The following is a 27,815-nucleotide window of genomic DNA, read 5'->3' as shown; positions in this document are numbered from 1 at the left end:
GCGGCTGATGAGGACAGGGGATGGTGGCGTGTGACATGGTGCATGGGACTGTGAGGACACAGAGCTAAACACAAGCCTGGACTTCATGTTGACGGAGAGTACCATTGCAGTCAGGGACAACCTACTTGTCTCATTTGGGGTCACCTGGGTCATCACCCCAGATGGCATAAAGGTTTAAACAGTACTGCCACATCCATTCTGGCAAACATAAGCACTGCCCGGTGAAGACCTGTGCCATCTGCAACAGTGTGCGTGGTCTTGTGGTAGAAATGGCATTTAAGAGCAGGTGTGTGTGTGGGGGGTCATGCTGTCCTGGGTTTGAACCCCAACCCCACCAATTCCTGGCTATGAGGCCTTGAACAGGTTTCTTCTCCCCCTTTTCCTATCAAATGGAGTAGCGCCATGTTGAGGGTTACATGAGCTAATCCTAGTGACCAGGAGATGAACCTGGAGGTGGCTGTGATTGTTACTACAGAACAAGGGTGTGGGATATTCCAGAGGTCAGGGGATTTACCTGAGACCACACATCGCAGTGACAGATTCCATTGACATGTGGTCAGTTTGACACCTGGAGACATGTGTCACAAAGTCACCTTGCTACACATTCAACCCAGGTGCAACTACCCAGAAAACATCAGTTGTTCTTGTTCAACTACTAGTACGGGAGGGGTCTGGGTGATCTTTATCCACTGTGTGTGTGTGCATGTGTGCAATCATACATGCATATGGTGGTTTGAAAAAAAAATGGTCCCCATAGGCCCATAGGGAGGGGCACTATTAGTAGGCGTGGCCCTGTTGGAGTTGGAGGAAATGTCACTGGGGGTAGGCTTTGAGGTTTCAGAACCTCAAGCTAGGCTTAGTGGCTCACTGTCTCTTCCTGCTGCCTGCGAATCCAGATGTAGAACCCTCATCTCCTTCTCTGGCACCATGTCTGCCTGCATGCTGCCATGCTTCCTGCCACGATGATAATAGACTGTAAGCCAGCCCCAATTAAATATTCTCTGTTATAAGAGTTGCTGTTATCATGGTGTCTCTTTATAGCAATAAAACCCTAACTGAAACAGTGTAGTCAGAAGTTTTCTCTGCTCCTTCCTGGCCCTACGGTCAGGATGAATCTCTCTCTCCCGTGTCCTGCAGCCCAAGTAAACACACAAAGGCTTATATTATTTGAAAACTATACGGCCTGTGGGTCAGGCTTCTTGCTAGCTAGCTTTTATATCTTAAATTAACACATAACCATTAATCTATATATTGCCTCAAGTTCCGTGGCTTTACCTGCGTCCCATTACATGTTGCTCATTGGGCGGATGGCTTGGATCTCTCCCTTCTGTCTTTCTTTTTCCTGTCTATCTGCTTGTATTTCCTGCCTGCCTCTAAGATGCCCTACCATAGGCCAATACAGCTTTATTTATCAACCAATCAGAGCAACACGTATTCACAGCATACAGAAAGACATGGCATAGCAAGGCAGTGTGTGTGCACCTGTGTGTATCACTGTTTACCTTATTCCCTCAGGACAGAGACACTTACCAAATCTGTAGTGAGGTCAGCAGCCAGCAAAAGCCCAGTGACCCTCTCTCCTCTGGCCTCTCACAGCCCTAATTTTTACACAGGTTCTGGGGGTATGAACTCGGGTCCTCATGCTTGCTCAGCGAACGCTCCTATCCACTGAATTATCTCCCCAGCTTCTTTCAAGCAGTATTTTCTGTCAAGTCCTAACTGGCTTCTAGTAGGCAGCATCGGTGGTATCTGGACTCTCCAGGATTCCCCAGAGGAGACTCATTCACTGAACTTTCTGTCTGCCAGCTGGTTTCACCTTCCAAGTCAGTCATGGGAACTAAGCTAGAGTTCAGTCACATGCAGTCCTCGCAGGGGGCATCTTGAGCTCTAGAGGATATAGATTGGAGCTTTACTGCTAGTGTGTCCCATACACAGCGTGTCTGGCTTCATCATGTCTCTGCTGTGAAATAGGGACAGCAATTGCCTGAGCGTCTCCTAAGATTGAGGTGAGGCCCTAATGAGATGATGTAAGGGAAAGTTCTTCAAGGAGCAAGGCACCCTGTCAAGTTCTAGGTAAGACATGCTTTCCCTGGAGAGATCTGGAGTTGGTCCGGGAGACTGGCTTTTTCTTATCTTGCTCCTTGTGGGGCCTTGTGGGCAGCTGATCCCTGCTCCTCCCTGTGTTTTCTCAGCCCCACCCCATCCTCCTCAGCTGTGAGGTTGTGTACAGGCTCAGCCTCCTCAGGGGACAGAAGAATTGACTCCCTAGGCGAGTGGGGAGCTGCCTTTTTCTCCATCCCTTGGGCACTGAGCAGAGACTTGGAGAAGTAGAAGAGGTTTTCCTGTTCTTGGCTTGGGATACTACTCAGTTTGGGAAGGCTAGGATGAGATGACCTGTCTCAGGATCACCTTTGGTACCTGGTAGACCCAGCAGTGGAGGAGAGGTGGGCCTGGGAGGAGGGCGGACATCATCCTTCCTTTCTGCACCAGCCCATGTGACCTGAGTGATGGAGCATTGTCAGGTTTGAGTTAAGCTTCTGCTCCTGAAGGTGGCAGAGCACAGGAAGCTCAAATTGGAGACCAAGGCTTCAATGTGTGCTGGGATCAGTCATGCATTTCCTCTCTCGCTAGGCTTGCAGCCACCCTGTTGCCTCCAGAAAAGCCTGGCTGAGTTCTCAGGAAGCCAACAAGGCAACTTAGTCATGCCAGGGCATGGGAGTCTCTGACTTTGTCTTTTCCAGGAGTACCCAAGGGGGCTTTTATACCCCTCTGCTTTTTCATCTTTCTTGGAACCCAGTAGAAGCAACTGAAACCCCTGAGAGCCATGGGTCTGGAAGGAGGTGGACAAGGAAGGCAGATGGGTTTGATCTGAGGCCTGACAATATACCAATTCTAAGCAACTCCTAACGAATCCCATTAAAGTTATGAGGAGTCTTGGAACCAAGACCTTGAAAGTGGAAAGGGAAGTCAGCAACCATTTAGTGTGACCTCCATTCTTTGCTGAGAAGGAAGTGACTCGCTCATAGGCCCAGAGCTAGGTTTTGTTTCTTATTACTAGGAAAGCAATTATCCTATAGTAATTGTCCTTTGTAGGCAGTGGTGTTTTGTGACACACCAGTTTCCCTCACTGGGAGAATGACAGTCTGTAGAGCCTTGTGGGCCATGGGGGCCCCAGGCTTCCCTTTGGGGTATCTGCCCTCTCCACACATTCTCCCTGTGTCCTTGTGCTAGCTACACCCCTGCCCTGCCCCCCAAATCCTTCCACTCATTGCCAGCTTCCCCCCTCTGACCCCCACCCCCACCCCATGTTGTCTCTTGGTACCTTACCCTCCTCAGAATTCAAGGGAATAAGGTTGTCCAATCTCAGATGAAGGCTTGGGTTTACCTGATGTTACCGGCTAAATTGTGCCTGCCATATTGTGCCTGAGGGAGGCTTGGCACAGAGCCTTCCACACCACCACCTAAAGAAACCAATATTGTTGATACCTCGACTGCAGATCTCTGAACTCCAGATCTGCAGCAAACCTGCTTCTGTTGTAAAAGTTACCCCATTTGTCGTGGCCATTCTAACTAGGTGACATGTTGTTCTACAGCCTCCTGGCTCCAGAGTGCTTCCTGTAAGGAGCTTCTGGGACCAGGAAGTGATGAGGAACAACATGGCCAATCTTGAGAGAAACAATGAGAGATGACCGGTTCCCTCTCTGTGAGCCAGACAAACTTAGGGCCCAGAAACCTGTTCTTAGGGCACCTCGTTCTTACTGTGGTATGTCTTCTGTGACTTCACGGGGTCTCAGTTTCTCTGTCTATGGGATGGGAAGAATCCTGCCTTTCTGATTCACCTCACAGGTTGTAGTATGGCTTAGATGATCAAATGTCTGAATGCTTTGTAGGCAAGTCAGCGACAGAGAAAAGAGTGCTGGTGCTCTCTCCCTAATGAGAACGTTGGCTACTTGAAATAATCAGCTTAAAAAGGAGGAAGGGGATTGGGGATTTAGCTCAGTGGTAGAGCGCTTGCCCAGCAAGTGCAAGGCCCTGGGTTCGATCCTCAGCTCCATAAAATAAATATAAATATAAATATAAATATAAATATAAATATAAATAAATATAAACATAAATATAAATATATAAATATATATAAACATAAATATAAATATATAAACATAAATATAAATATATAAATATGAATATATATATATATATATATATATATATATATATATATATATATATCCGGGCGGTGGTGGCACACGCCTTTAATCCCAGCACTCAGGAGGCAGAGGCAGGCAGATCTCTATGAGTTCAAGGTCAGCCTGGACAGGCTCCAAAGCTACAGAGAAACCCTGTCTCGAAAAACCAAAAAAAAAAAGGAAGGTTTGTTTGAGCTATTTCGGAAGTGTCAGCCAGGTGGCCTCATGCTTGGGCCAGTGGTGAGGGGACAGTTCACGACTGAGAAACAAGGCAGGAAAGCTGTTCACCTGATGATGGCCAAGAAGTGGAAAAAGGGAAGGGCCTGATCCACTTTCCCCTCCAGGGCAAGCCTTCTAGGACATAAAGACCTCCTATTAGGCCCCGTCATGATGTCAAAGGTTCCATCGTATTCCAATAGCAGTGAACTGGTTCTAAGCCACTAACACGTGTCCCTTTGGAGGGCATTTCCGAACCAAAGAGTAGCAGAGACATTCCTGGTAATGTCACAGTGAGCTTAAGGAGGAGCCAGGGTTGTTCTGTAAAGTGGGAGCTATCATTACATGGGCTCAGGGGCCCATATAGAAAACCATGTGGTGGAGAGACTGACCTTGCTCACTTTTCTTCAGTAAAGAGACAGCCCCAAATCAAGCCATCCTCAGGGAGACATGAAGGATTTTATTATCTGTAGCCTGTGTCTTCCAGGCCTTAACTGTTTTTCTAAATTAAAAGTGTATGTGTTTTATGGAACAGTTCATACACACACATACATACACACACACACACACACACACACACACACACACACACATACACTGAATTAAAAAAAATGTTCATTTTGGCTAGTAAGATGGCTCAGTGGGAGAAATGTGTGGCTGTGCAGCCCTGACAACCTGAGTTTGGTCCCTAAGAACTCTGTTGAAAAGAGAAAAGCCAATTCCTAATAACTGCTGTTTGACCTACACACATGTACTGTGCCATGCCCATGCTTGTGCTCATGAACACTCAAAGACAATAATATTAAAACATTAAAATTTCCATCTTCAACACTAAATCCACACCCTTCTAGTCTCTTTATATATTTTTCCATGAAACCAAAAACTATTGTGAATAATTTATTACAGCTTATTTTTAAAGTCACCAAGGTGAGCTGGCAGGATGGCGTTGGCTACCAAGCCTGGTGACCTGAGTTTGATCCCAGGGGACCCACATAGTAGAAGGATCAAACCAACTTTTTCTTTTGTGGTTTTTCAAGACAGGGTTTCTCTGTGTAGCTTTGGAGCCTGTCCTGAAACTCACTTTGTAGCCCAGGCTAGCCTGGAAGTCACAGAGATCCGCCTGGCTCTGCCTCCCGAGTGCTGGGATTAAAGGTGTGTGCCACCACCACCCGGCATCAAACCAACTTTTGAAAGTTGTCCTCTTAGCTCCACAGGTGTGCCGTGACACATGTGTACATGCACAACATAGTAAATAAATAAAATGTAATTTAAAAAAAGCCACCAAGTCAACAGTGTCTCCTAAGTGTCTTCCCATATTGTCCTAGAGCTTTCCTGAGGCCAGCAGGACCTTCTAAGTTCCAGTGGTCAGTTCTAGAGTACCCCCAAGATGAGAAAAGGGGAAAGGTCACAGGAAAATGACCCCACCTCTCAATTGGGCATCATCAGCTCTTCCCCAGGTTTATACTCTCCTGGGTCTTGGTGTGTGGGGTGGTGGTGGTGGCAGGTGGGCTTCAGAGAGGATCCTGGATTTGGTGTCAAACATTTCAGCTGTATCTCTGCCACACACACATTGTGAACAGGAAATGCAAGGCCGTGGACACATTACCATTAATGGTGCCATCATGAGTGAAAGAACAGCCATTGTTTCTAAACTCCCAGATGAATAAAGGATATGTTGCCTGTTATGCAGGGAAAAAAGATATATCAAGTCGTCGGGGGATGGGGGGGTCATAAATGAGAATCTGTGAGTTTGCAGAAGAAAAATCATACTTTGGCTTTGAGACATGATGTGGAGTATGAGGGACAAGATACTCCAAGAGATCAACAGGCTCCAGTTTCGGGGAGAGTAACTTTTAAAGGTTCTGAGACAGTGTCTCATGGACCCCTGGCATCAGACTCACTATGTAGCAGAGGCTGGCCTTGAACTCCCTAATTTCCTGCATCTACCTTCTGAGTGAAGATCAAGATTTAAAAAGCCAGAGGTGAGGGGTCCTAATGAAAGTGACGGCGGCGGTGGCGGCGGCGGCAGTGTTGGTGGTGGTGGTGGTGGCGGCGGCGGCAGCAGCAGCTAAAACACAGGGTATTTGTTCATTCTGCACAGGGCACGCTTCTAAGTAAATGCCAACTCAGTGAGTCCTGCAAAGCAACTCTGTGAAATGAACAGAATTATAATTCTCAATCTATGGTAAAGGATACTGAGGCGCAGAAAGATTGGAGTCCCATAGCTTGGTGGTGGTGGAACCTGAGTCTAATTCAGCTTTCACCCTAGTGAGCTCCTCTGGGCCTAAGTAGTCCGTGGTGGAAACCAGGGCATTCCCAAACGCATGGAATGTGAGGACACTAACATAATGTCTGTTTGCTGTTGTCCGTGTCGAGACAACTGCAGTGAAGGGGTGCCTCTCCTTACACACGGGGAGAGGCCCAGAAGACATTTTGATTCGCAGCAGCTTGGGGAGCACTGGGAAGAGGGAGGAAGAGAGGCGGCAACTGTGTCCAGTCGTCTGTAGTACCCGAGTTGGTGACCAGGAGAGAAGCTGTCTGCTCCTTGTTCCTGCTGTTCCCTGGTGCGTTTCTCACCACCAGCCTGGTCAGGAGGAGCTGTGACTGCTTAGCTCTCCCACTATGGTCTGAGATGCAGCCTGGGGCCCAGTGCGCGGCCCTGTTCAGGCCATAACTTGGTTCGGTGTCTGTCTCCTGGTTCATATGGCAGCCACAGCCACCTGTTTTTCCTTCCTTTTCTACCCACTCTGACATCCTGTCCCCCATCCAAGCATGGCCTGTCAGGTGACCGGCAGGATGGCAGGAGAGAGTGGAGATTATGGGATAGCACTCTCTTGGAGGGTTTATTTGCAGGCTTCCTGTGACTATGACAAATAGTAACTTTTAAAGAGGAGCAGCTGATTTGGGCTCACGGGTTTGGAGGTTTCCCCAGGTGCTCAGTTGGGCCTGTTGCTTTTGGGTCTGGCAGCACACCCCAGACAGGGTGCACGGTGGATAAAACCACTCACCTCACAGCCAAGGAGTGGGAGAGAGTGGGGTTCTACAACCCTCTTGGAGGGCAGACCCCCAGTGACCCAAAGACCTCCCATCAGGTCCTCCCTGGTTAAGTCTTTACAACTCTGGAGCCAGGCCTTTAGCATATGGAATTTGGGGGTGGTATTCTAGGTCTAAACTACAGAAGTCATGTGGGGTAGAGGTTGCCCTTAGGTTGTCAAGAAGTTTGGAAGGAACTGTGTTCCTTCTACTGTGCTGTCAAATGTGGGGTGGAGAAGAGGATGCCAGCACCCTGTGGTTACCTTCCTGCCCCCGTGGGAAGCTGCTGGGGAGAGGCTGGCCTCAGGTGAGCTGGGGCACTGAGCAGCATTGTGTGAAGTATGAAGGGCTATCAGAAGCAGATCCAAAGCCTCCCCTGGGCCTGCAGAGGCACCTCGGATGCTGGCATCCTTCATTCCCTGGCACTGCTTGGGCAACTTCTGTGGGTGATGGCCCCACGCTTATAATCCAGGGAAGGACCAGCAGGATGGGAGGTGCTGGAAGTTTTCCTAGCTTAGTGGCAGGGTGAGATGGTTGCCAGGAGTGGGTTTGCTCAGCGTGTTCTGGGTGTCAGGGCCTCAGGTCTCATAGCATAGACTGTCCCTACAGACTGCAGGAAAAATGGACCAGTCACCACCCTGTCACTTCAGTGCCCACCTGGATGCTGGGCCTGTCGGAAAAAGGTGCATGGATACTGCGTGCAAGGTACCTTGTAGACAGGTAGTACCTATAGAGAACTCTGTCTCTTCCCCATGGAACACACAGACACACAGACAGACATCTGCCCTACTGCAGGTACTTCTCTACAGAGAACACACACACACACACACACACACACACACACACACACACACACACACACACACACTTTATGACCTGATGCAACTTTAAAAAAATGAACTTGGGAAGAAATTTAAACAGATTAGCGATGAGCGTCCAGTAGGTTCTCTTGTACCCATCTCCCAGATCCTCGACCATCAGCATGCCAGCATGTTTTCTCCACCCCTCCTCAGTGCATTGTTACAGTCGCTCAACATTCTCTGAATTTCTCTCCTCATGCCTCCCCTCTCTCTTCCCTTACGACAGCCTTGTTGAGTTTTACCAGATGGTTATGATTACACTCCCTTTTTTTCAAGGACCAACCCTGTTTCAGAGAGGCCCAGAAAATTTCCAAGGTCATAGAGTGAGGGGTGGCAGAGCCATCTACCTCGGGCCTCCTAGTCCCTAACGGTGTGCACGTCACTAGTCCTTTTCAGTCATGTTAGGATGCCCGCGGTGTGTGTGACTTGTTGGGGATACAGCTGGTTTGGGGTCTCTGGGACTCCAAGTTTATCAGGTTAGGCCTTCCTTTCAACCCCTGTGTGTGTCCTGCCCCTGCTGCCAGGCCCTGTGACTTGGGGGATTAAGGAGGGAAGGGAAAACTGGGATCTCCTAGGCCTCTTTCATCTGTGGCTTCCTTGGATCATGGCTGCGGGATGTTTATGAAACTCGGAATCAATTTGAGGCACAGAGATTTTCAATCAGGGAAGCAGATTGCACTGATAGGGTCAAAAGGCCTGTCGCCAGCCAGGATCGCGGCATCTGACATATTAATTTGAGCTGTCAGAACCAATATGTGTAACAGAGGTGTGGAGGCACAGGCCCTGTTTCTGGAAAGGAGTTGGGGGGGAAGAGAGGGAGGGGAAATACCACCCTAGGAGGTTCTGACATTTCACAGATTCCAGCAGAGCCAGTCTTGCCTACAGCTCAGCCTGTGACCGCTGTGGCCCCCTGCTCACTGGAAAGGGCAGGGGGCCAGGCTGGAGGTGGTGGAGGCTCTGAGCTTCACAGCAGGGTCCTGTTGCTCTGTAGATAAAGTTTGCTTGGCTTGCCATAGACACAGCCTTCTTGCCTCTTATCTGCACCTCCCTGACTTCCAAAAGCCTCTTGCTAGCGCAGGAGGCCTGAGCTGAGTCCCAGCAGGAAGCGCCTGTTCCTTAGAGCCTTTGATAGTAGCACATGAACTGGCTAGCCAGAGTCAAGCCTCTGGAAGAGGATTGCCTGGGCCAAGGTCACACCCGTATCACACTTCGGGCCCTTTGCATTGCTTTCCCACCTTCTCTCTCCCAACTCTCTTGGGGTGCCTGCCTTTCTTGACCCTCTGCTCCCCCAATTCTTTTCGAACTTCGGTGAGAAACTGCGCCATCTCTTCAAGGTCCATACCTTCCCTTGGCAGGAGCTGGACGCTGCTGCCGGTGATTGATGTGAGGGTCCATGTGAGGCTATGGCATGAGATGTCTGTCTCTATAGGCTGCTATTGTGTAAGCACCCTGAGCAGCTTGTCTTCTGGGGTTGTATATGGGAGTCAGGGTGGACCTGGGGAAGCTCAGTGGTACTCACACTTCCTATAGCAAATGGATACAAGTGAGTGCATGAATGTAGGACACGGACACAGTGTGACCAAAACACAGCAGGGGTTCAGGGGAGGTTGTTTCCCTTTCTGGGAATTCCCTGGGTACTGGGCCTGGCTGTATTGGTGATCTCTATGTTGGTGGTCATGTAAAGAAAGAGTTGTTGCCTATCCAACAGAACAAAATTCACACTTATAAAAATTAGGCACACAGATAGCTTTGGTTACCTCTCGAAAGGTGACAGTGTCCTTAGAGTAGCATCTGGGCAAAGACTGAGTACCTTGCACACAACTCAAGTCCCTGGTGGGAGATGAGAAGAATTCACACTCCTGTCAGGGCTATTACAAACTAAGGACCACCTGGGCCGGCCTCCATCATGCATGGCCTTTCCTTGTGGTGACGACTAATTTTGATTGTCAACTTGATTGGATGAATAAGTGCCTGAGATCATGGAGGCACATCCTGGGGTATGCCTGCACAAGCATCTCCATAGAGCCCTGGATCCTGAGGGCACCGACATGTTGAATGGGTTTAGCCCTTGACAGAGTCAGACTGTGACATGACTGGAAAGCAGTAAAAGGTGAGACATAGGGGCTATTGGAGGATGTGGGTCTCTAGGGGTGCCTTTGGGGTCTCCAACCTCTGTCCTCGTGCCCATTCTTCTACCCTTTGACCATCATGAAGCTCCTGTACCACAGACTCCTGCTACCATGATATTCTGTCTTAACAGTGGGCCCAGAAATATGGGACCCAGAGATCATGGACAAGACTCCACGAAATGTGAGTCAATGTCAGGTATTTGGTTACAGGGCGAGAGAAGTCAGTCACACCCCTGGGTAAGATGGCAGCTTCTCTGGGCAGTACTGTCGGAAGGCCTCATCTGGGGACTCGGAACTCCATCTTCTCTCAGATGTGTCTCCTCTCACAATCTAGCCCCTCACCTATCAGATGTAATTTATAATTGCATTTTACCAATGAATTTGACAATCGGACCTCAGTAAATTAAAAAACAAAGGTACTATCAAAAGCCCTGTCTGGGGCGATAGCTCGCACAGTTGGTAAAGTGATGGTCTGGCAAAGCAGGGGACACAAGTTTGACACCCAAGCAAACATTCAAGAAAAGGCTAGGTGTGGTAGTGTGCTCTCGCAGTCACAGTGCTGGGGAGGCAGAGACAAGAAGATCCACGGGGCTCTCTGGCCCACCAGCATAGTCTACTTGGCAAGTTCTAGGTCAGTTAAGAAATCTTATCTCAAAAATAAAATAAAATTTAAAAAATTAGTAACTAGGAAATAAAAGGCAGGTAGTGCCTACAGAATGACCCCCGAGAGTCACCTGCACGTACATGAATAGTTGTACACACACACACACACACACACACACACACACACACACACACAGGCCAATGAATAGTTGTACACACACACACACACACACACACACATACACACAGGCCAATGAATAGTTGTATACACACACACACACACACACACACACACACATACCAATGAATAGTTGTACACACACATACACACAGGCCAATGAATAGTTGTATACACACACACACACACAGGCCAATGAATAGTTGTATACACACACACACATACACACAGGCCAATGAATAGTTGTATACACACACACACACACACATACACACATACACACAGGCCAATGAATAGTTGTATATACACACACACAGACACAGGCCAATGAATAGTTGTACACACACACACACACACACACACACACACACACACAGGCCAAGGGAACCTCACATTATAGTCTTTATCGGCATGCCTCATCTTCTTCCGGAAATATGGAGAATGGTCATGAAGTAACATTAGTGATGGTGAGTGAGTCAGGCAGAGCGTAAACATGTGTACAAATCTCTGATTATAGTTATGGATGCACAGAACAAGATGGAAAGCAATACACATCAGGGGGAGTGGATCTGGGGGAGAAGGAAAGTAGAGAGAGGAACTGGGAGGAGAGGAGGGAGGGGAGACTTTGGTCAGGACATACTATCTGAGAGATAAATAAATAAATAAATAAATAAACAAACAAATAAATGAATGATTAAAAAAAAAAGAAATACACGTTTTTACAAATGGTTACCACTGAAATCTTTAAACCCAAAGGCAGACAAAACCCTTGATTTCCTTTGCTCTTAGAGGCTCCTGAGGACCTCTCTCTCTCATGTGACACAGAAGGACACATTTATTTATGAAAGTGTCTACAGTCCTGTTCTTGAGTGTTGGCCAATGTCAGGAGGGGAACAGAGGGGAATATGTCAGTGTTACGGTTCCCTTCTTGATAGTCTCCTAAAGGCCAGTGTGTTAAAGGCTTGGTCCTCATAGTGGCCCCTCTAAGGAGGTAGTGATCCTTTAAGGGACGGGGCCTAGGGGGAGGTTTGACATCACTGGGATGATACTCCTGAAAGTGATTGTGGGAACTATGTGCTGCCTTACCCCAAGGCCAACTCACCACAGCCTGGAATCTCCCAACTGTGAGCCTGAACAAAACCTTCCTGTTCATGAGTCCATGGGCTGAGGTATTTGTTGTAGTGATGGGAAGTCGGCTGGCATAGTCGCTGTTCTCACTTGAGGTATCCTGAGCCCTGCCTGTGAGTTCCGTATGATGCGATTTGCTGTGAAGACTTCATGCTTACATCTACATTCTGAGCTGTGCAGCCTTGGACAAGCTGGCCTCTTTAGGCCTCACATTATTCATGTCTGAAGTGAGAGAATCATTGTGTTGACCTTATAAAGCTTTGCAAAGTTAAATGAGAACCCAGGTAAGATGCCAGGCACAAGGAGTCCTCAGCTGCATTAGTTATTCTTACACAGGAAAGTCTGGAAGAGTCACAGCTCTGATGGCTTTGTAAGTTACTGGAATTTAAGGGAGGGCCCTTTTCCCCAGGTGCTCCAGGGATCTCAGCCAAGCCAGGCTCTGCCTCCTTGACACAAGCTTTCCCCATCCAGTTTACCTTGGCACAAAAGGACAATTCATGGGTATGTTCACATCCTGGCCCTCAACATCAATCTTCCTTCCCAGGCATGTGGTGACAGCTCCTGGGTCTACTGGACTTTGGTCTCCAAGGCTCCCATTAATGTTACTATAGGAAGAAAAATCTGGTGTATTTTCCTTCACCTGAAGCATATTCCGTAGTGGGGAGGGGTGAGAGGTGGGCGCCTGAAGAGAGGGAGGCAGGAGAAAGAGCATCTTGGGGGCAAATACGATCTTAATATTGAGGGTTAGGGGCTTTGCCAGCAGCCTGGCATAGAAACACACAGGCCAGCCATCTTCCAACAGGGCCATCCTGTGCCAGCACTGCCTCCAAGGGAGCCAGGGGAGGCTGTCTCTTTCACAGGTCTAGACGAAGACTTGTCCTGGCCCTAGGAGGAAGGGAGTGATTGTGTGCAAAGCCTGTGTTTGGGGTGGGTTTTTTCCCCAAGTGTCACATTTCCCCCTTCTTTCACTAAACAAGTGTATATGGTCATCTTTTGCCACCCACTCCCAGCCCCAGTGGTCTACCAGATTGGCTCATATGAACAAGTCCTTCTCTTGGGTCCTGTTGAAGTTTGAATTCCCAGTTGAGATCCCAAGAGTGGATGAAGATAATCATCCTACTTCTTTCCCAGATGTTTAGATTTGGGTCAGAAGCCATGGCGAAAAAACAGAACAAGCCTCAGGGAAATGTGTTTCGTGTTTGGACAACACCCAAGAGGCAGTGGGAGTGGGAGCCAGGTTTCTTCACTCACTTATTAATTGATTTGAAGAGAACTTATTGATTCTTTTCAGCAACAGAAGCGGTGTCTACAAGATCAAACCAGTCAATGATTCTGGCATGGATTGGGGAGGGTGGGTCATGAGGCTCTGCTCCCTAGTTGAGGAGCAACTGGTAAGTGATGGCTGTCGGGAAAGAGGAGGACCTTTGGGTGGGTAGGTGACAGTCCACTGGTAGCTTGCTAATGCTCATGCAAGCAGCATTAATTGGACTTAATGGGTTACTAAAGATATAAGGACATACTTTGAAGGGGGTGTCCTGAGAGAGCAGGAAGGATGAGGTTGGGCTGGATATGATCAAGTTAAGTTGGATATAGGTATGAAATTGTCAAAGGACAAATACAAATCTTTAAAGAAGAACTGGTCTGTTTAATGAGGTCATATCAGAACCATTTTTATAAGGATTGGAACTGCAGTTCACAGAGATGCATTTGTTTACTCAAGGTGTCCGTGCTACTGCAGGGTGTTGGCTGATCTCCCAGCATTCTCCTTTCTGACCCATAGGTCAATCATGCCCTCGCTATGTACAGCATTTATGGAAAAGCACAGGCAGCCCTGAACTTGCAAATGGGTTCTATTCTTAAAGTTCACTGGGAAGTCAGTTGTCTGGAACTTTTTCTCTATGGAAACAGTTGGTGTGGATGGTGACTAGCTTTTCAGAGCAGCCCACCATAGCCTGTTTAATCCACAGTGTGCTAGAATTATGAAACTACCTACCTTGCTGTGTGTTAACAGATTGCAGAAACAGGATATTTACTGCTAACAGGACAGCTGAGTCCTCTGTGGGGAATGAATCTCCCGACCTTGCCCCAGTGGAACGCAGAAGTCGGTAAGTACAAATGGCATTTGAGTAAAGAACGGACATCACCCGTTTACCTGGGTCTCATTACAATGCAAAGGCCATGAATGGTTTTCAATCGGTTTTGTTTTTCTTAAGACAGGATCCCTTTATATAGCTCAGGCTGCTCTGAGCTCATTATGTAGCCTAGGATAGCCCTGAACTCTGTAAGCCTTCTGGCACTGGGACATGGCCATATGCCATGATGCCTAGTTTTTTTTTTTTTTTTTTTTTTTTTTTGTTATGTTTTATCTTGTGTCCCCAACACATAGTACAGTGTGTGTTTGATAAATTATTGTTGAGTTAAAGAAATAGACTAAAGTTTCATGGATTTCCCAAGGCAGAGGCCCTCAGACACTTGCTTACAATCTAGTTACTGGTATTTAGCACGCAATTCCAACAAGCTTGTTTGTTTTGTTTCCAAGCCCATTTTATTTAGAAACAACAAAATGAAAACTGATGTAGACAGATCACACCAATGGCAGTGAGAGGTGGCCAGCATTAAAGGAAGAGACAGAAAGACTCTAGAGCTGACATGAACTGCAAAGGCCCAGTTGCCTGGGACCATTATTTATCTCAGCAATCCTGGGAGTCATTATTGCAAAATAAACATTAGTTAGTGCTCTACAGTTTATCACTGCTATTTAAGGATGGAGGAAAATATGTGTGGAAACTGTAGGGAGCTTAATAAAAAGTTATGCTTTTTAAAGAAATAAACTCTTGCTATCTGGGAAAATATTTTAGATCATAGAACTCCCTGGCCTATGATATTAGACTACATGCTGCTTTTTTTTTTTTTTTTTTTTTTTTTTTGGTGGAGCTGAGGATTGAACCCAGGGCCTTGCACTTGCCAGGCAAGTGCTCTACCACTGAGCTAAAGCCCCAACGGCTTGACTATTATGCTTAGTTGCCATACAGGCTATTGGGAGGTTTTGTTGGTGCTCTCATCATTTTCTTACTGGAAATATGATTGAATAACAAATAGGAAAACTCCACATTAAAGCAAGGAAGAAATTGGACATGGCTTGGGGACATAGGTCTACAATTCCAGCTATTTGAGGGGCTGACACAAGGGGACTGAATTAGCTTGTCCAGCCTGGATTGCACAGTGAAATTCAGGGCCCTGTCTCAAAATGAAAAGTAAAAAAAGGGTTGGGGATATAGTCCAGAGTTAGTTCTTACCTGGGACATATAAGGATCTAGGTTTAACCCCCAGTATCTCTCACACACACGCACACGCACACGCACATGCACACACACACGCACACACATCAAAGAACCTGGAAGTGGCTGGTGTGGATAGGAGTGTTTCTCAGATGGCTCCACACAGCCTTTCTGGGGCAGAAGGGAGGAAGGGAACACTTTCTGTGGAGTGTACATGTTTAGGAGAATGGTATTTAATGACAAAGCATGGGATTCGGATCAAGAGAAATCTTCATTGAGAAATCAGTTCATCTATGCATTTGTTGTGTAACCTTGGATAACACATTAGCTACCCTGTGCCAGAGAACCTTCTTGGTAAAGTTCTGAGGTTTAACTGAAATAGGGTGAAGGGCCTAGTAGTGGTGCTTGCTACATAAAACATACTCAACAGACGTAATCATCTCTTCTGGTTTTCCAGAGTCATCCTCTCCCATCTGGTGTTACATTTATACATGTGTGTGTCTGTGTGTTTTAACTCCTAATAACTCTCCCTTTCAGCATCTCATTTATTCCCTGAACATCTCCATGTCTGATGAGCATGTGGGTCGGAGGACATAGTCTAAGAATATTTCACCTAGATATTTGAAGTCCCTTACTCTTAGGTCAAGAACCAGTGATGAAGCATTGTTTCTATGGACAGATGTGCTTTGGATGTGTCTGATTTCATCTGGACTCCTGTAATAAGGTAATCTAGGCGGCTTAAACACATGTTCCTCAGGATTTAGAGCTGTGGATCTCAAGATGAAGGCATTGGTAGAATTGGTATTGAGTGACAGCCTGTTTCCTAGTCCCTGGATCCTTACATGTTGAAAGATATAATCTATTGTTCCAGGGTTTCCATTAAGGAAACCCTCATGACCTAACCACGTCCCAAACAGTCCACCTCCAAACACCAGGATTTACCCACCATGCACCACCCAAGTGTGTGGAGGGCAAGTTTATAAAGATGCTAGATCAACGGACAGAAAACATACAGGGAATGATGGGCTCTAGGGGTGAGTTTGCTCTTGCTGTGGGAGCATGTTCTAGTTCAGGATTTAACCACATACTACGGACTGGAAGACTGAACTGACATGTTTCTAGGGTGACTCTTGGGTGTTAGAGAAGTTAAGGCCTGTGTTCAATGAAGTAGAAGCTCTAGAACTCCCGTGCAGGCTGTGGTGGAAGTGAGTCAACAGACTTACAGAAGTGGAAATGCTGGGGTAGTTCTAGAACACCCTCCACCTACGATCTAAGAATCCACACAAGGGCGTGTCCCAGGATGCTACCTACCCTATTTATCAAAGTAGTATCCTAATCACTGAGTGCCATGAAAACTGTAAGAGTTGGAGTTGTCTGTGGGCTAGGAATAATGACATCGGATGTTGCTGTAGGATTTCACCCTCTTATACTAACATGACTGGAAAGATCCATAAATCGGAGAGGGCAGATGTTATCAGATAATAATCAGGAGCAAAGTAGGCACAAGCATCGTGAGGAGCAAGGTGAGAAGTCACAGAGACCTATTAATAAATTACTTAGCATTGTGCCTTGGGGCAAGGTAGCCAAGCTGAGCATCCTACAAGGGTATTGCAGAAGCTACACAAGCAAATGAAATGATTACTCGGGGGACTAAGGCTGGTGCCCTGATAAGTTATGATTCCTTGCTCAATTTCTAGACCTGAGCCAGTGTTTGGACCTGGGAGACTCAACTGAAACAGAGATCAGGTCTCTAGAGGAAGAGACCACAAGATATCATAGTAAATATGGTGTCTGTAATTTCTTCAGTGCTTTCTCAAAGGCACGCATGACCATGCATGGATATCCTTATCTCAAGGAGCGTGAACTACTCAGAACTGTGAAAGACTTTCAGAGACAGGATCTGAGTTGGCAATGGCACCTGGGAAGTGAACAGATCAATGTCGTCTTTCTGGCTAAGTTTCATTCACTCTGGGCTCCTTGGGATCTCAGACGCTTCCCTCACTGTGTTCATGGAGGAATAATTGAAATAGACTTGATAGTTGGCAGGATTATAATTTTGGCTCTTTATCCTGTTTGGAGGAGCTATTGAATAAGAATGGTCAAGTGGCCTCTGACTCATCCCCCACCTTCTGCTCCAAATAGTAAATGAAAACAAATATTGTCTGTTAAAAAATAAATAAATAAATAAATAAAAACTAAACAAAACAAAAAACTAAACCACGTAGGGTTATTGTTTTCATCATTTCCCCTGAGTTCATTAATCTGGTCCCCACAAAAACCAGAGGGATTCTGGAGGATGACAGTGAACTGCCCTAGACTCAACTAAGTAGGAGCCCTGGTTGCCACTGCTCTTCCAGATGTGGTCTTTGCTAGACAGATTGCACAGCCTCAAGCACGGAGTGTTCGGCCATCAGTCTGGTGACACATTTTTCCACAGCTGTAAAGGAGGAGGATCAAAATATCTGTGTACCTGAGATCATGGCAATGTACATTTGTGACTTGGCCTAGGAATACATGGACTCTTCTGTTCTATGTCAAAGGCTATGAGACCTGGGCCACCTGGATATTCCAATGGAACTGTATATTAGTCATTATATTGATACCATTTTGATAGTCATGTTGCAGATTAAAAAGAAGCAGCGATTATACTAGAGGAATTCACAAGACACATGGGCTGTAAACAGTAGGAGATAACCCTATCAATACTTTAGAGCTTAGCTGAGTGAAGCTTTTGGGGTTTAGTGATCCAGAGCATGCTGACACATCTCTATACTAAAGAAAACATTGCACCTCTTATTCTTTACAACTTATAAGTAAGTACAACACATAGTAAGTTCCTTGTGTACTTGAGGTAGTATGTTTTAAACTTGGCGATATAGCGCTGATCCATTTAGCTATTGACTTGGATTGCTATTTGCATTCAGTGAAGACAAGAGCAGCAAATAGTTGTCCAGAAATTCAAAGGTACCTGAACCCTAGCTTCCTGGATTATAAGGCTAGACGGACTCCATAATGTTAGAATATTATGTGGAAGAGAGGGGAGTGGGTGTGAAGTCTGACCTTGGTGTTGCAACTGGTCCAGTTAATCCTTTGTGGGAGAAGCACTTAGCATGATGTACATGCTGGCAGAATCACCCCACTCCCCATATTAGCACAGTGGCAGCGATGGAGAATATATCACCCCAAAGCCCTTGCTGCCACTCACCCACGAGCTTGCCTTTTGCTGCTGCAGAATATTTACAATGGTGACAGAGGATTCCAATACCAAACTCCCTTGTCTCCCCAAGAACTATTTGGTGGGAAGTAGATTGCTTTACACTCCCTCTTCTCTAAAAGGGGCAATGACTTTTGTTTACTGCCATTGACACATGTTCTGGGTACCAGTTTAGCCATTTTGTCCACAAGGTCTCACCCTATACCACTATCTGAAGACTAGTTGACTCTGATCCACCAACATGGTCATCTCTTCAACCCTGTCCTAGGCCAAGCTGTCCAATTTACTGTAAAGAAGAGGGTAGCAATGGCCCTGAGACCATGATGTCTATTGGTCCCATCATATACATTTGCTGATTTGATAGAATCCCTAGTCTTTGCAGACACAGCTGAGGTACCACTGGTGATACCCATGAAGATAAGATATTCCTCTGGGACGCAGCATCATCTGAAGTTAGTGATTGCTGTGGCACATGCCTGCAACAGACAGAATGCATATTTGATGAGGGGGTAAAGTGTAGTGGGTGCTACTCAGCTTAGCATCGCTTGGTGTTATCATCTGGAGAATTTCTCACCAGTCTTATGTATGGCTAAAGGTTGCATGAGGTTGAAGGTCGTTGCTTAGAACAGAGGGCTTGTAGTTATAGGATTTCTCTGGTCCTGCCTGTCCCACAATCCCATAAGCACTTATAAAATAATTACTTGAGGCTTATATTAATTACTAATTGCATGGTATATGGTGGGCTTCTTGCTAGCTAGCTCTTATAACTTAAATTAACCCATTTCTATTAATCTATGCTTTGCCATGTGTTCCACGGCTTACCAGTCTGCTGGCATGTTGTTCCTTGGGCGGCAGGCTAGTGCCTACCCCACTCTTCTCTCCTATCCCTCTTGGATTTTCCCACCTGGCTCCATCCTGTCCTGCCATAGGCCAATGCAGCTTTATTTATCAACCAATCAGAGCAACACACATTTACAGCATACAGAAAGACATCTCACAGCAAGGGCTTCAATCAGGAAACAAAGCAGACATCCCACTTAGCTCTAGCTTTGGTGGCTTTAGGTTCCTTATACCAAGCGATGAGAAAGCTGAAACAGAAGTTGACAGTGTTTCTGGTGTCACCAAATCAGGTCATCAGCACAGATAAGACCCCAGACACACCATAGGGGAAACAGAAGAATGAGAGTTTTTGCCAAGTTGTCTCTGGGCAAATACCAATTGTTGGTGTGAAATGGACAAGCACAACAGTCACAGCCTGAGATGGGCACATTGGCCTGGTCAAAGAGAAGGATCTGGACTATCCCACCAGGCCACCTAGACCAATAAAAGTGGAACAGAGGGCAAGTAGAATCTTGAATTGGCAGTAGAAGAGATGGTGATGGGCCTCAGAAGCAGCCCCAAGGCTAGCTGTCACAGAGGGTGCTCTTGCTTCTGCTGAAAGGAGACCAGTCAGAACAAGGATGGTTGGCTCATGGCAGGTATAAATTCTAGTGGCACACTTGTGGTCCATAGTGACCACTGTGAATCTTCCTGGGCCCTTTAGAACTTACAGCACATGGGAACATAGAGAAGTGGTTTACTTAGGGCAGTGGTTCTCAACCTGTAAGTTGTGACCCCCAAATGACCTTTTCACAGGGGTCACCTAACACCATTAGAAAACATAGATATTTATATTACAATTCATAACAGTAGGAAAATTACAGTTATGAAGTAGCAACAAAAGTAATTTTATGGTCGGGGTCATCCCAACATGAGGAACTGTATTAAAGGGTTCCGGCATCAAGAAGATTGAGAACCACTGACTCAGGGGCTTGCTTTCTAGGGAAAGATGGTGTTTAATTCACACTGATATGAACGCCACGAGAAGATGTATGTACAATGTCATGACTCTTTTCTCACTCACTCTTCTGTCTCTGGAGCCTGAGTTCTTAAACCTGAACAGACACTTGGTCATCATTTGATAGCAGACTATCTGTATAACCTTTCTGCCCTACAGGCTCCAGCATGGAGCAGGTCTGCTAGCACAATGTTTGCAAGGGTGGAAGATTTGAGACCTCAGACAATCCTCGTTAGCCATGGAGTTTCAGATACAGTCTTTGTCCTAGTTAGGTTTCTATGACTGTGACGAAACACCATGGCCAGAAGAAACTTGGGGAAGAGAGGCTTTGTTTTGGCTTGCAGCTCTCAAGGCAAACTCAGGGCACACTGAGGGCACACTGAGGGCACACTGAGGGCGATCAGGGCAGGAACTGAAGCAGGGCCTGTGGAAGAACACTGCTTCCTGGTCTGCTCCTCAGGCCCTTCTCAACCTGCTTTCTTTACGACTTGTGACCATCTGCCCATGGGTGGTACTGTCCACAACTGGGCTGCCCACCCAACCATTAGTCAAGAATATGCCTCAGAGGCTTGACCTCAGGTCAGTCTGGTAGGAACATTCTTTCAATGGAGACTCCCTCTTCTCAGATGACTCTAGCTTGTGTTTAGCTGACAAAGACCTAGCCAGCACAGTCTTCAATTTAGTCTACCTAGAGGCACGCATATGTGAACATGTGCATGCACATACACATTAATTCTGAAGGCTGATTCCCAAGATCTCCTTCTAAATCCTTTTTGAAGGTTGAGGCCCAAGGAAATGAATTCTTGTCTAGCCATTTCCTCATTTCTCTGAGAGGATAAACTCCACTGAGCAGAGCTATTGGAGCCTGTCCCTCTGTGTTCTCTGCCCTGGGCCCCCACCTCTCTGGCTGGCACATCATCAGACAGACTCATTGCCTCAAAGTCAAAAAACTTGTCTTAAATTGGATTTGCTGGTGGCTTTGTGTTCTCCATGTCCTCCTCCCTCTTTTGTTTTTGGATTTATCGTTTTTAATCAGCTCCAGTCAATCATTCCCTTTCTGTCTTGCTCACCATAAACACAACCCCTTGCCAAAAAAATTATGACTGTATTAAATGATTTTATTACAGTAAACTGCAGATTGTACAGTGTAAACACAGGTGCCGCTCAAACTCCACACCCTCCAGCTCTGTCCAGACTAGCTTAGTGAGCTGGAGGAGGGGGAGGGGGCTCTGCAGCAGGTGGGGAGGAGGGTCAGGGGTCAGGAGGTCATGGTGTCCAACCCTTAACCACAGAGACCAGGACACGGAGCCTCTGGGGATGACTTTATTGGTGTCAGGTCACACACACACACACACACACACACACACACACACACACACACACACCCTGAGTGACAGAGCCAGAGTCACCCCTGAGTCACGTGGTTTAAGACCCATGTGATGTCACTTTTCCTTTATCCCCCTCCTCCCTTTCCTAAGCTTATTCAAAGGGGACTTCATTCCAGGAGAAGTTGGCAGGGATTTGAATATGGCAACTTGCAAAAGAATGAGTCTCACCCTTTTTGCCTCCCCACCGGGGGGTAAATATGATATAGGTAATGAGTGGCTAGGTCTTCCTGCCTTCTGACCAGGGGATGGGAGTCATGAAGACCTTTCATTCTACAAGCATTGTTCTGGGGACAGGCATGGGGGAGTCCCTGGGGAGCAGACATAGCCAAGGGAAGGGTTTCCTGGGGCATGACATTAGTAAAGCTGTGTGGACCGCCGTCCAGTGACAGAGAGCAGTAGAATGTCCTGGAACATCCAGGCTTTTCTTGAAGGCTTTGAGACCTGAGCTTCTGGAACATCTTGCCCAGTCGCTGACAGAACCGTGGGATTTGTTTTCCTGTGCTGTAGTTCTAACAGAAGAGTAAGAAACATTTGGAGGGGAATTTCTCCAGGAGACTGACTCCAAATAAGCTTTCTCACTAAGCAGGAGAAAGACGTCTTTTAAGTAGATGGTTTCTACGTGGAGGGGACTTGTCGAGAAGTGAGTTCTATTTGAATGTGTCACTCACGTTTCATCAACGTGACAAAGCACCAGAGAGAGACAATTTACAAGGACAAGGATCTACTTCGCCAGCTTTAGAGAGCTTCCGTCCATGGCTGCTGGCTTTTGGGCTGTGGTGAGGTAGAGCATCATGGGGGACCATGTGGTAGAGCAAAGCTGTCCACCTACTGGCAGCAGGGGAACAGCTCTGAGGCCAGACCCGAAAAGAGATACACTTTTCAAAGGCACACTCCCTGGCGCTCCACTTCCTCCATAAAGTTCTACCGCTCACAGCCCATTCAGCTGCAGACTCAGAAGTGTGCTGTCCATTATGACATTAGCACCCTCATAATCGAACCATCTTTTAAGGTGTCCTTACTTCTGAGCACTACTGCATGGAGGACCAAAGAAGTCTTTGAGGGGCATTTCACATCCAAACCACAAATAACAATGGACATTCGCCATTGATAGCACCCATTTCCCAGCCATTTAGGAAGCGACACACACACACACACACACACACACACACACACACACACACGATTGTTTTTTCTTTTCTTTTGTTGCCTCTTGACCCCTGTTAGCAGATTCAGTATTCAAAACTAGCTCCAAAGGTTACACTGGCTTCCCCAAATTTTAATTTCTCCTTCATTTGGGTAAGTTTGAGCTGCAAAGAGAGGCCGTTTCTGCTGAGCTGGGGCTGCGTGCAAGAGAGGCAGGAACACAGACCCATCTGTTGAAGATGGGAACATAAATAGCCCCCTTTAAAAATAAACCTCCACTTTTAACTCGGCAGATAAAAATACCCGAATAAAGGACAGTTCTTCATCTCCACCTTCTCCTCTGCTTGGTCGAGCATTTCTAAGTGGAGGCTTTCCCCTTCTCTTTTTACAGGTTTCATTTTGGCTTTGATTCTAGTGAGTTTACTGACAGATTACTTCATTTTAACTCTATGGCTTTCCTGTCTAGTGGGAGGCATATTTCTAAGTATCATATTTATCAAAAGATCCGTGCAAAACAAGGGCCAGAATTACTCTTTTGATGGTTCCCCCTCTAACTACAACTACAATAAATTTTGTGAGAAAGAATGCTCAACCGGGGACCTTTTACGTTAAAGCCGAGAACCAGGGTGCGGGTACGGCCACTTTCAAACCCTCACCAGACAGGCTGTTTCCCCCTTCTTCTCCCCTCCCCGGGCAGAAATCTCACATCTGGTCTCACTTGCAAGGCTGGTCCTGGACTCCCAGGGGCTCTATATTTTCCCCCTATAACTTTAAATCAGAAGAGCATTTCAGTAAATCACAGGGACACTTATTTATTGGACATAGTTTGGGTCTCTTAAAGCATGGAGAATAAATTTAATGGAGCGTTCCGAGCGTTCTCCAATCTTTTGAGGGATTACTTGGGGGAATTTGTCAACTGCACCAGGGCCCAGCAGCCTGATCCAGAGAGATGGGAATGAAATGATGGGAGAATCTTCTCAGAGGACCCAGGTGGATCCTAAATCACCCCGAGGAAGATTAATCTAAGAGGCCAGTTGCCAGCAAAGTTGATGGGCAGCATTGCCGTTTATTTAATAAACTATCCTTTCAGCTGGAGGGTGACTTTAATCTGAATTACACTTTGTTCTGTCATCCACTCTTGCCAAGTAATTTATGGAATACCATAGCATGTTCTTAACCTCCAACGGCAGAGCAGCGAGGAGACATTGGAGGCTGGGCTAAGAACAAAGAAAGATGTTGGAAGGAGAAGAAGGAAGGGGAGGCCCGGGAGGCTGTGAAGACCTGGGGTGAATGGAAGAGCCAGGTAGAGAGGGGCTGGAGGACAGACGGGGAGCCTGGATAGGTGAGAATGGGCGGCTGGAGTCCCAGGTGGATGGAGAGTGGATGGGCGGAGAGAAGATTGGTAAAGTGGGTGGGTAGGCAGAGAGAGGGACATGTGTAGAGGCTGTCTAGTCAGGTAGGAAGCTTCAGTTCTTGGGGCGTCTGAGAAAAGACGATGATGAGGTTTGGTCTTTCTTCCGTTAGGAAAATAGGTCAGGGTGAGTTCCAAAGGCTTGAAGAACCTAGGGTTCTACTTTTGGTAGTAGGAATATTTCTACAGGGGAGAAAGATGCAATGTGGACGGCTGATGGAGCTGCAGGGTGGGATGCGGGTCGGGGACAAAGAGATCTTTATGTTTCAGAAGGGCTTTATTGTGTTTGAAAGCATAGCAACAATGACTTTTTTTTTTTTTTTTCATCATTAACTGTCACGGCTGCCCTACCCACACCCTGAGACTGTGGGTCTGTAGATCCTGATGTCTTCTCCTCTTAGTCTTGGTTAAGGAAGCAGGGAGGCATGCTTGGTTCTAGGACACAATTAGTCAGGTAGCCGCTGTGTAAACAGGATTAAGGGTGTGTGTGTGAAGGGACACAAGCCATAGCTGGTCGGGGGGGCTCAGAGGGCGCTTCTTCAGCCATCAGACCTTTAGGTTTGGCTCCCTGGATGCCGGGGAACAGCTGCTCTACATCATTTCTTGAAGCATCTCTGGCACCGTGGGAAGAAGGTTCTCATCCTCAGTGTGCCTGTCTTATACTCCAGCCCTGACCCCAGTGCAGCCTCCGAGACAGGGGACCCTCCTCCCTTGTTTCTTCACTCTTTCCCCCTCCAGCTTAGGGAGGCCGGTCCTGGCCTTGCACCTCCTGGATGGCAACACCGAGGATGGGTGGTGAGGACTAGGGTGAGCGTTGGGTGGAGGGTGGATGCAGACATGGCCGTAGAGGCCGAGGAGAGATGGGATGACTAGACTACTAGCCCAGGAAGAACTCCGCCATTGTCTTTCTTTAACGAAACTCAAAGCAGAGGACAAATGGAGACCTCTGTCTGGCCCTAGGCTCTTGTGGAGGTTGGGGTAGGCACGGAGAGGGGAGCAACTATAGGAAGAGGGCTTCACTGGTCAGCATATACTGAAACCCCACCCTTCCGGTGACTTCTCCTTGGCTTTGCCGTTCTTTTCTATGCTTATGAACCTTATAATTTAGCTCCGTCCTGGACCCCTCCCTGTCTCCTCCTAGTCCTGTGCTCTGGCCCCCACTGCAGGGTTGTGCGCACACTGGAATCAAGCTACTCCTTTTCACTCATTCTTTTGGTCCTGCACACACTTCTTCAAGGTGGAGAGCAAGGTTTATGTTTCCTTAGAGCATCCCCCTGGCCACTCTGTTCTCCCCGACCAGCGGTGGTCCGCAGCACACGTGTTTCCTATTTCTTCTGTTGGTTCCTTGACCCTCCATCTGTCTTACCTCCTGATTGGTAAGTGAGGGCCTTAAATGGAGGAGCTCAAAGGTCCTTGCAGTTCTAGGATCCTCTGTCTATTGCTTTATTGAGTAAGATTGACTGCACATGCCTACAGAGCAGGAACAGCATCTTTTCCTTATATGGCAGCCTACAATGTTCTAGCACAGGATGGGCCCCTGACTGAGTGTTCTACAAGGGACTTGGTTTACCTAACTTCTAGATGTCCTTTTCTCCTAGTAGAAGAAATAGAAGCGACTTAAGTGTCAAGAAGCCTGTTCTGTGCTAGGCCTGCAGTAGAACTGTTCTGTAGTGGGTAGATATGGGGAGGGGTTGGGAACTAGGATGTTTCCGCTTTCAGTGTGTTTAGTTTCAGATAACTTGTTCAGGGGCACTATTATTAAAGGATCAGGGCTCTCCCCAGTAGCAAATGCATTTTGTAGCACATTAGAAACAAGTGCCCTGGGTGGTACAGGCCCATAATCCCAGCCACTCAGGAGGCTGAGGCAGGAGGATCTCCTTAAGTTCAAGTCTTGTGTGGGGCTACAAGGCAAATTCAGAGCCAGCCGGGACAACTTCATGAGACCAAAGTAACCAAGGGGCGAGGGGGTTACGGCTTGGTGGTAGAGTATCTACTGCGTGAGACTGTAGATCCAGTCTTCAAAACTGCCAGGAGAAAAGATGATCTCTTTGATTCATATCTGAATCCCCACCCACAAGACTTGGGCAGGTCCCTTGATTTGCGAGTCTTGTATCTTCATCTCTTGGTCAGTGATCCCGATAGGTGCTCTGTCTATCTCAGACGGTTGTGGGGACAGCAAGCACGTGACAAGGCTCTCTAACGTGTGATGTTAATAGCGATTCATGCCAAGAAACATCTCAGCCTAAGAGGTCAGAAGTAAAACACAAAGACGAACAGAAAAAAGAGGCACCAGGGGTTTCTTTGTCCCTGTCTCACCACCGGACAGAAAAACAAACTGTTTTTGTTTTTTGTTTTTTCCTGGAAGATACTCTGTCAGAATTGCTCCCCTCCTCCTCCCCGCAAAACATGGGAAAGAAAAAGTCGAGTGTGAAGGAACATTCTGGTATATTCTGAAAGTTGACTCTGGAAGGAGAGGAAAACATGAGCAAATAAAAGCTGTCACTCACTGGCAAGCTGCTTCCCCTGGGGAATAATCTCTGAAGGAAAATGAAATCTCTGCTGCTGCCTTGAGCTCGGTGGGTGCAGACAGTGTGGTGAATGGGTGTCTCTGCGCCACGCCCTCCCCCACACCCAATCTGGGGTTTCACTGTCTTTTAAGAGTTGGCCTGCTGTCTCCCAAGTGAGGACTGCCTCCTCGTCCTTGGGTGTTCCCGTGATTTTTACAAGCAGGCGCATCCAGGGGTGTCAGAGCTTGTGCCCGGGTCTCCTAGAGCTGTGCCTACCCTCGGGCTGGCTGCCACCTCGTGCCCCCTCATCCAAGCTCTGACTCCCTCTTTGAGCTCATCTATCATCCTCACCCTCCTTGTCAACTTTTGCCCCATGATTCAGAAGTTAGAGGGAGCCTGGAAGCTGGCGATGGGGACTCCAGCCTTCTAGAAACCCGTTTGTGTGCAAACAGACAAAGGCCTTCCCCTCCCCACGCGCACCATCCTGACTTTCCAAGATGATGATTGAGTTTTTCCCTCTTCGGCTTGATATTTCTGCCAAAGCAAGAAAAATCCTTGTTGAAGTCTAGCAGGAAATCCAATAAAAATTCTTCAAAAGATGGGCTTGACATTGAAAAACAGCAAAATTATAAAATAGGCCTTAGAAAAGAGAGAGGAGAGTTATTATATCTGGCACCGAGCAAAAGCCCCGAGACCCCGTCCA

This window comes from Onychomys torridus, chromosome 17 (assembly GCF_903995425.1).
Source record: "Onychomys torridus chromosome 17, mOncTor1.1, whole genome shotgun sequence".
Lineage (NCBI taxonomy): Eukaryota > Metazoa > Chordata > Mammalia > Rodentia > Cricetidae > Onychomys > Onychomys torridus.
Note: the sequence above shows the minus strand (reverse complement) of the source record.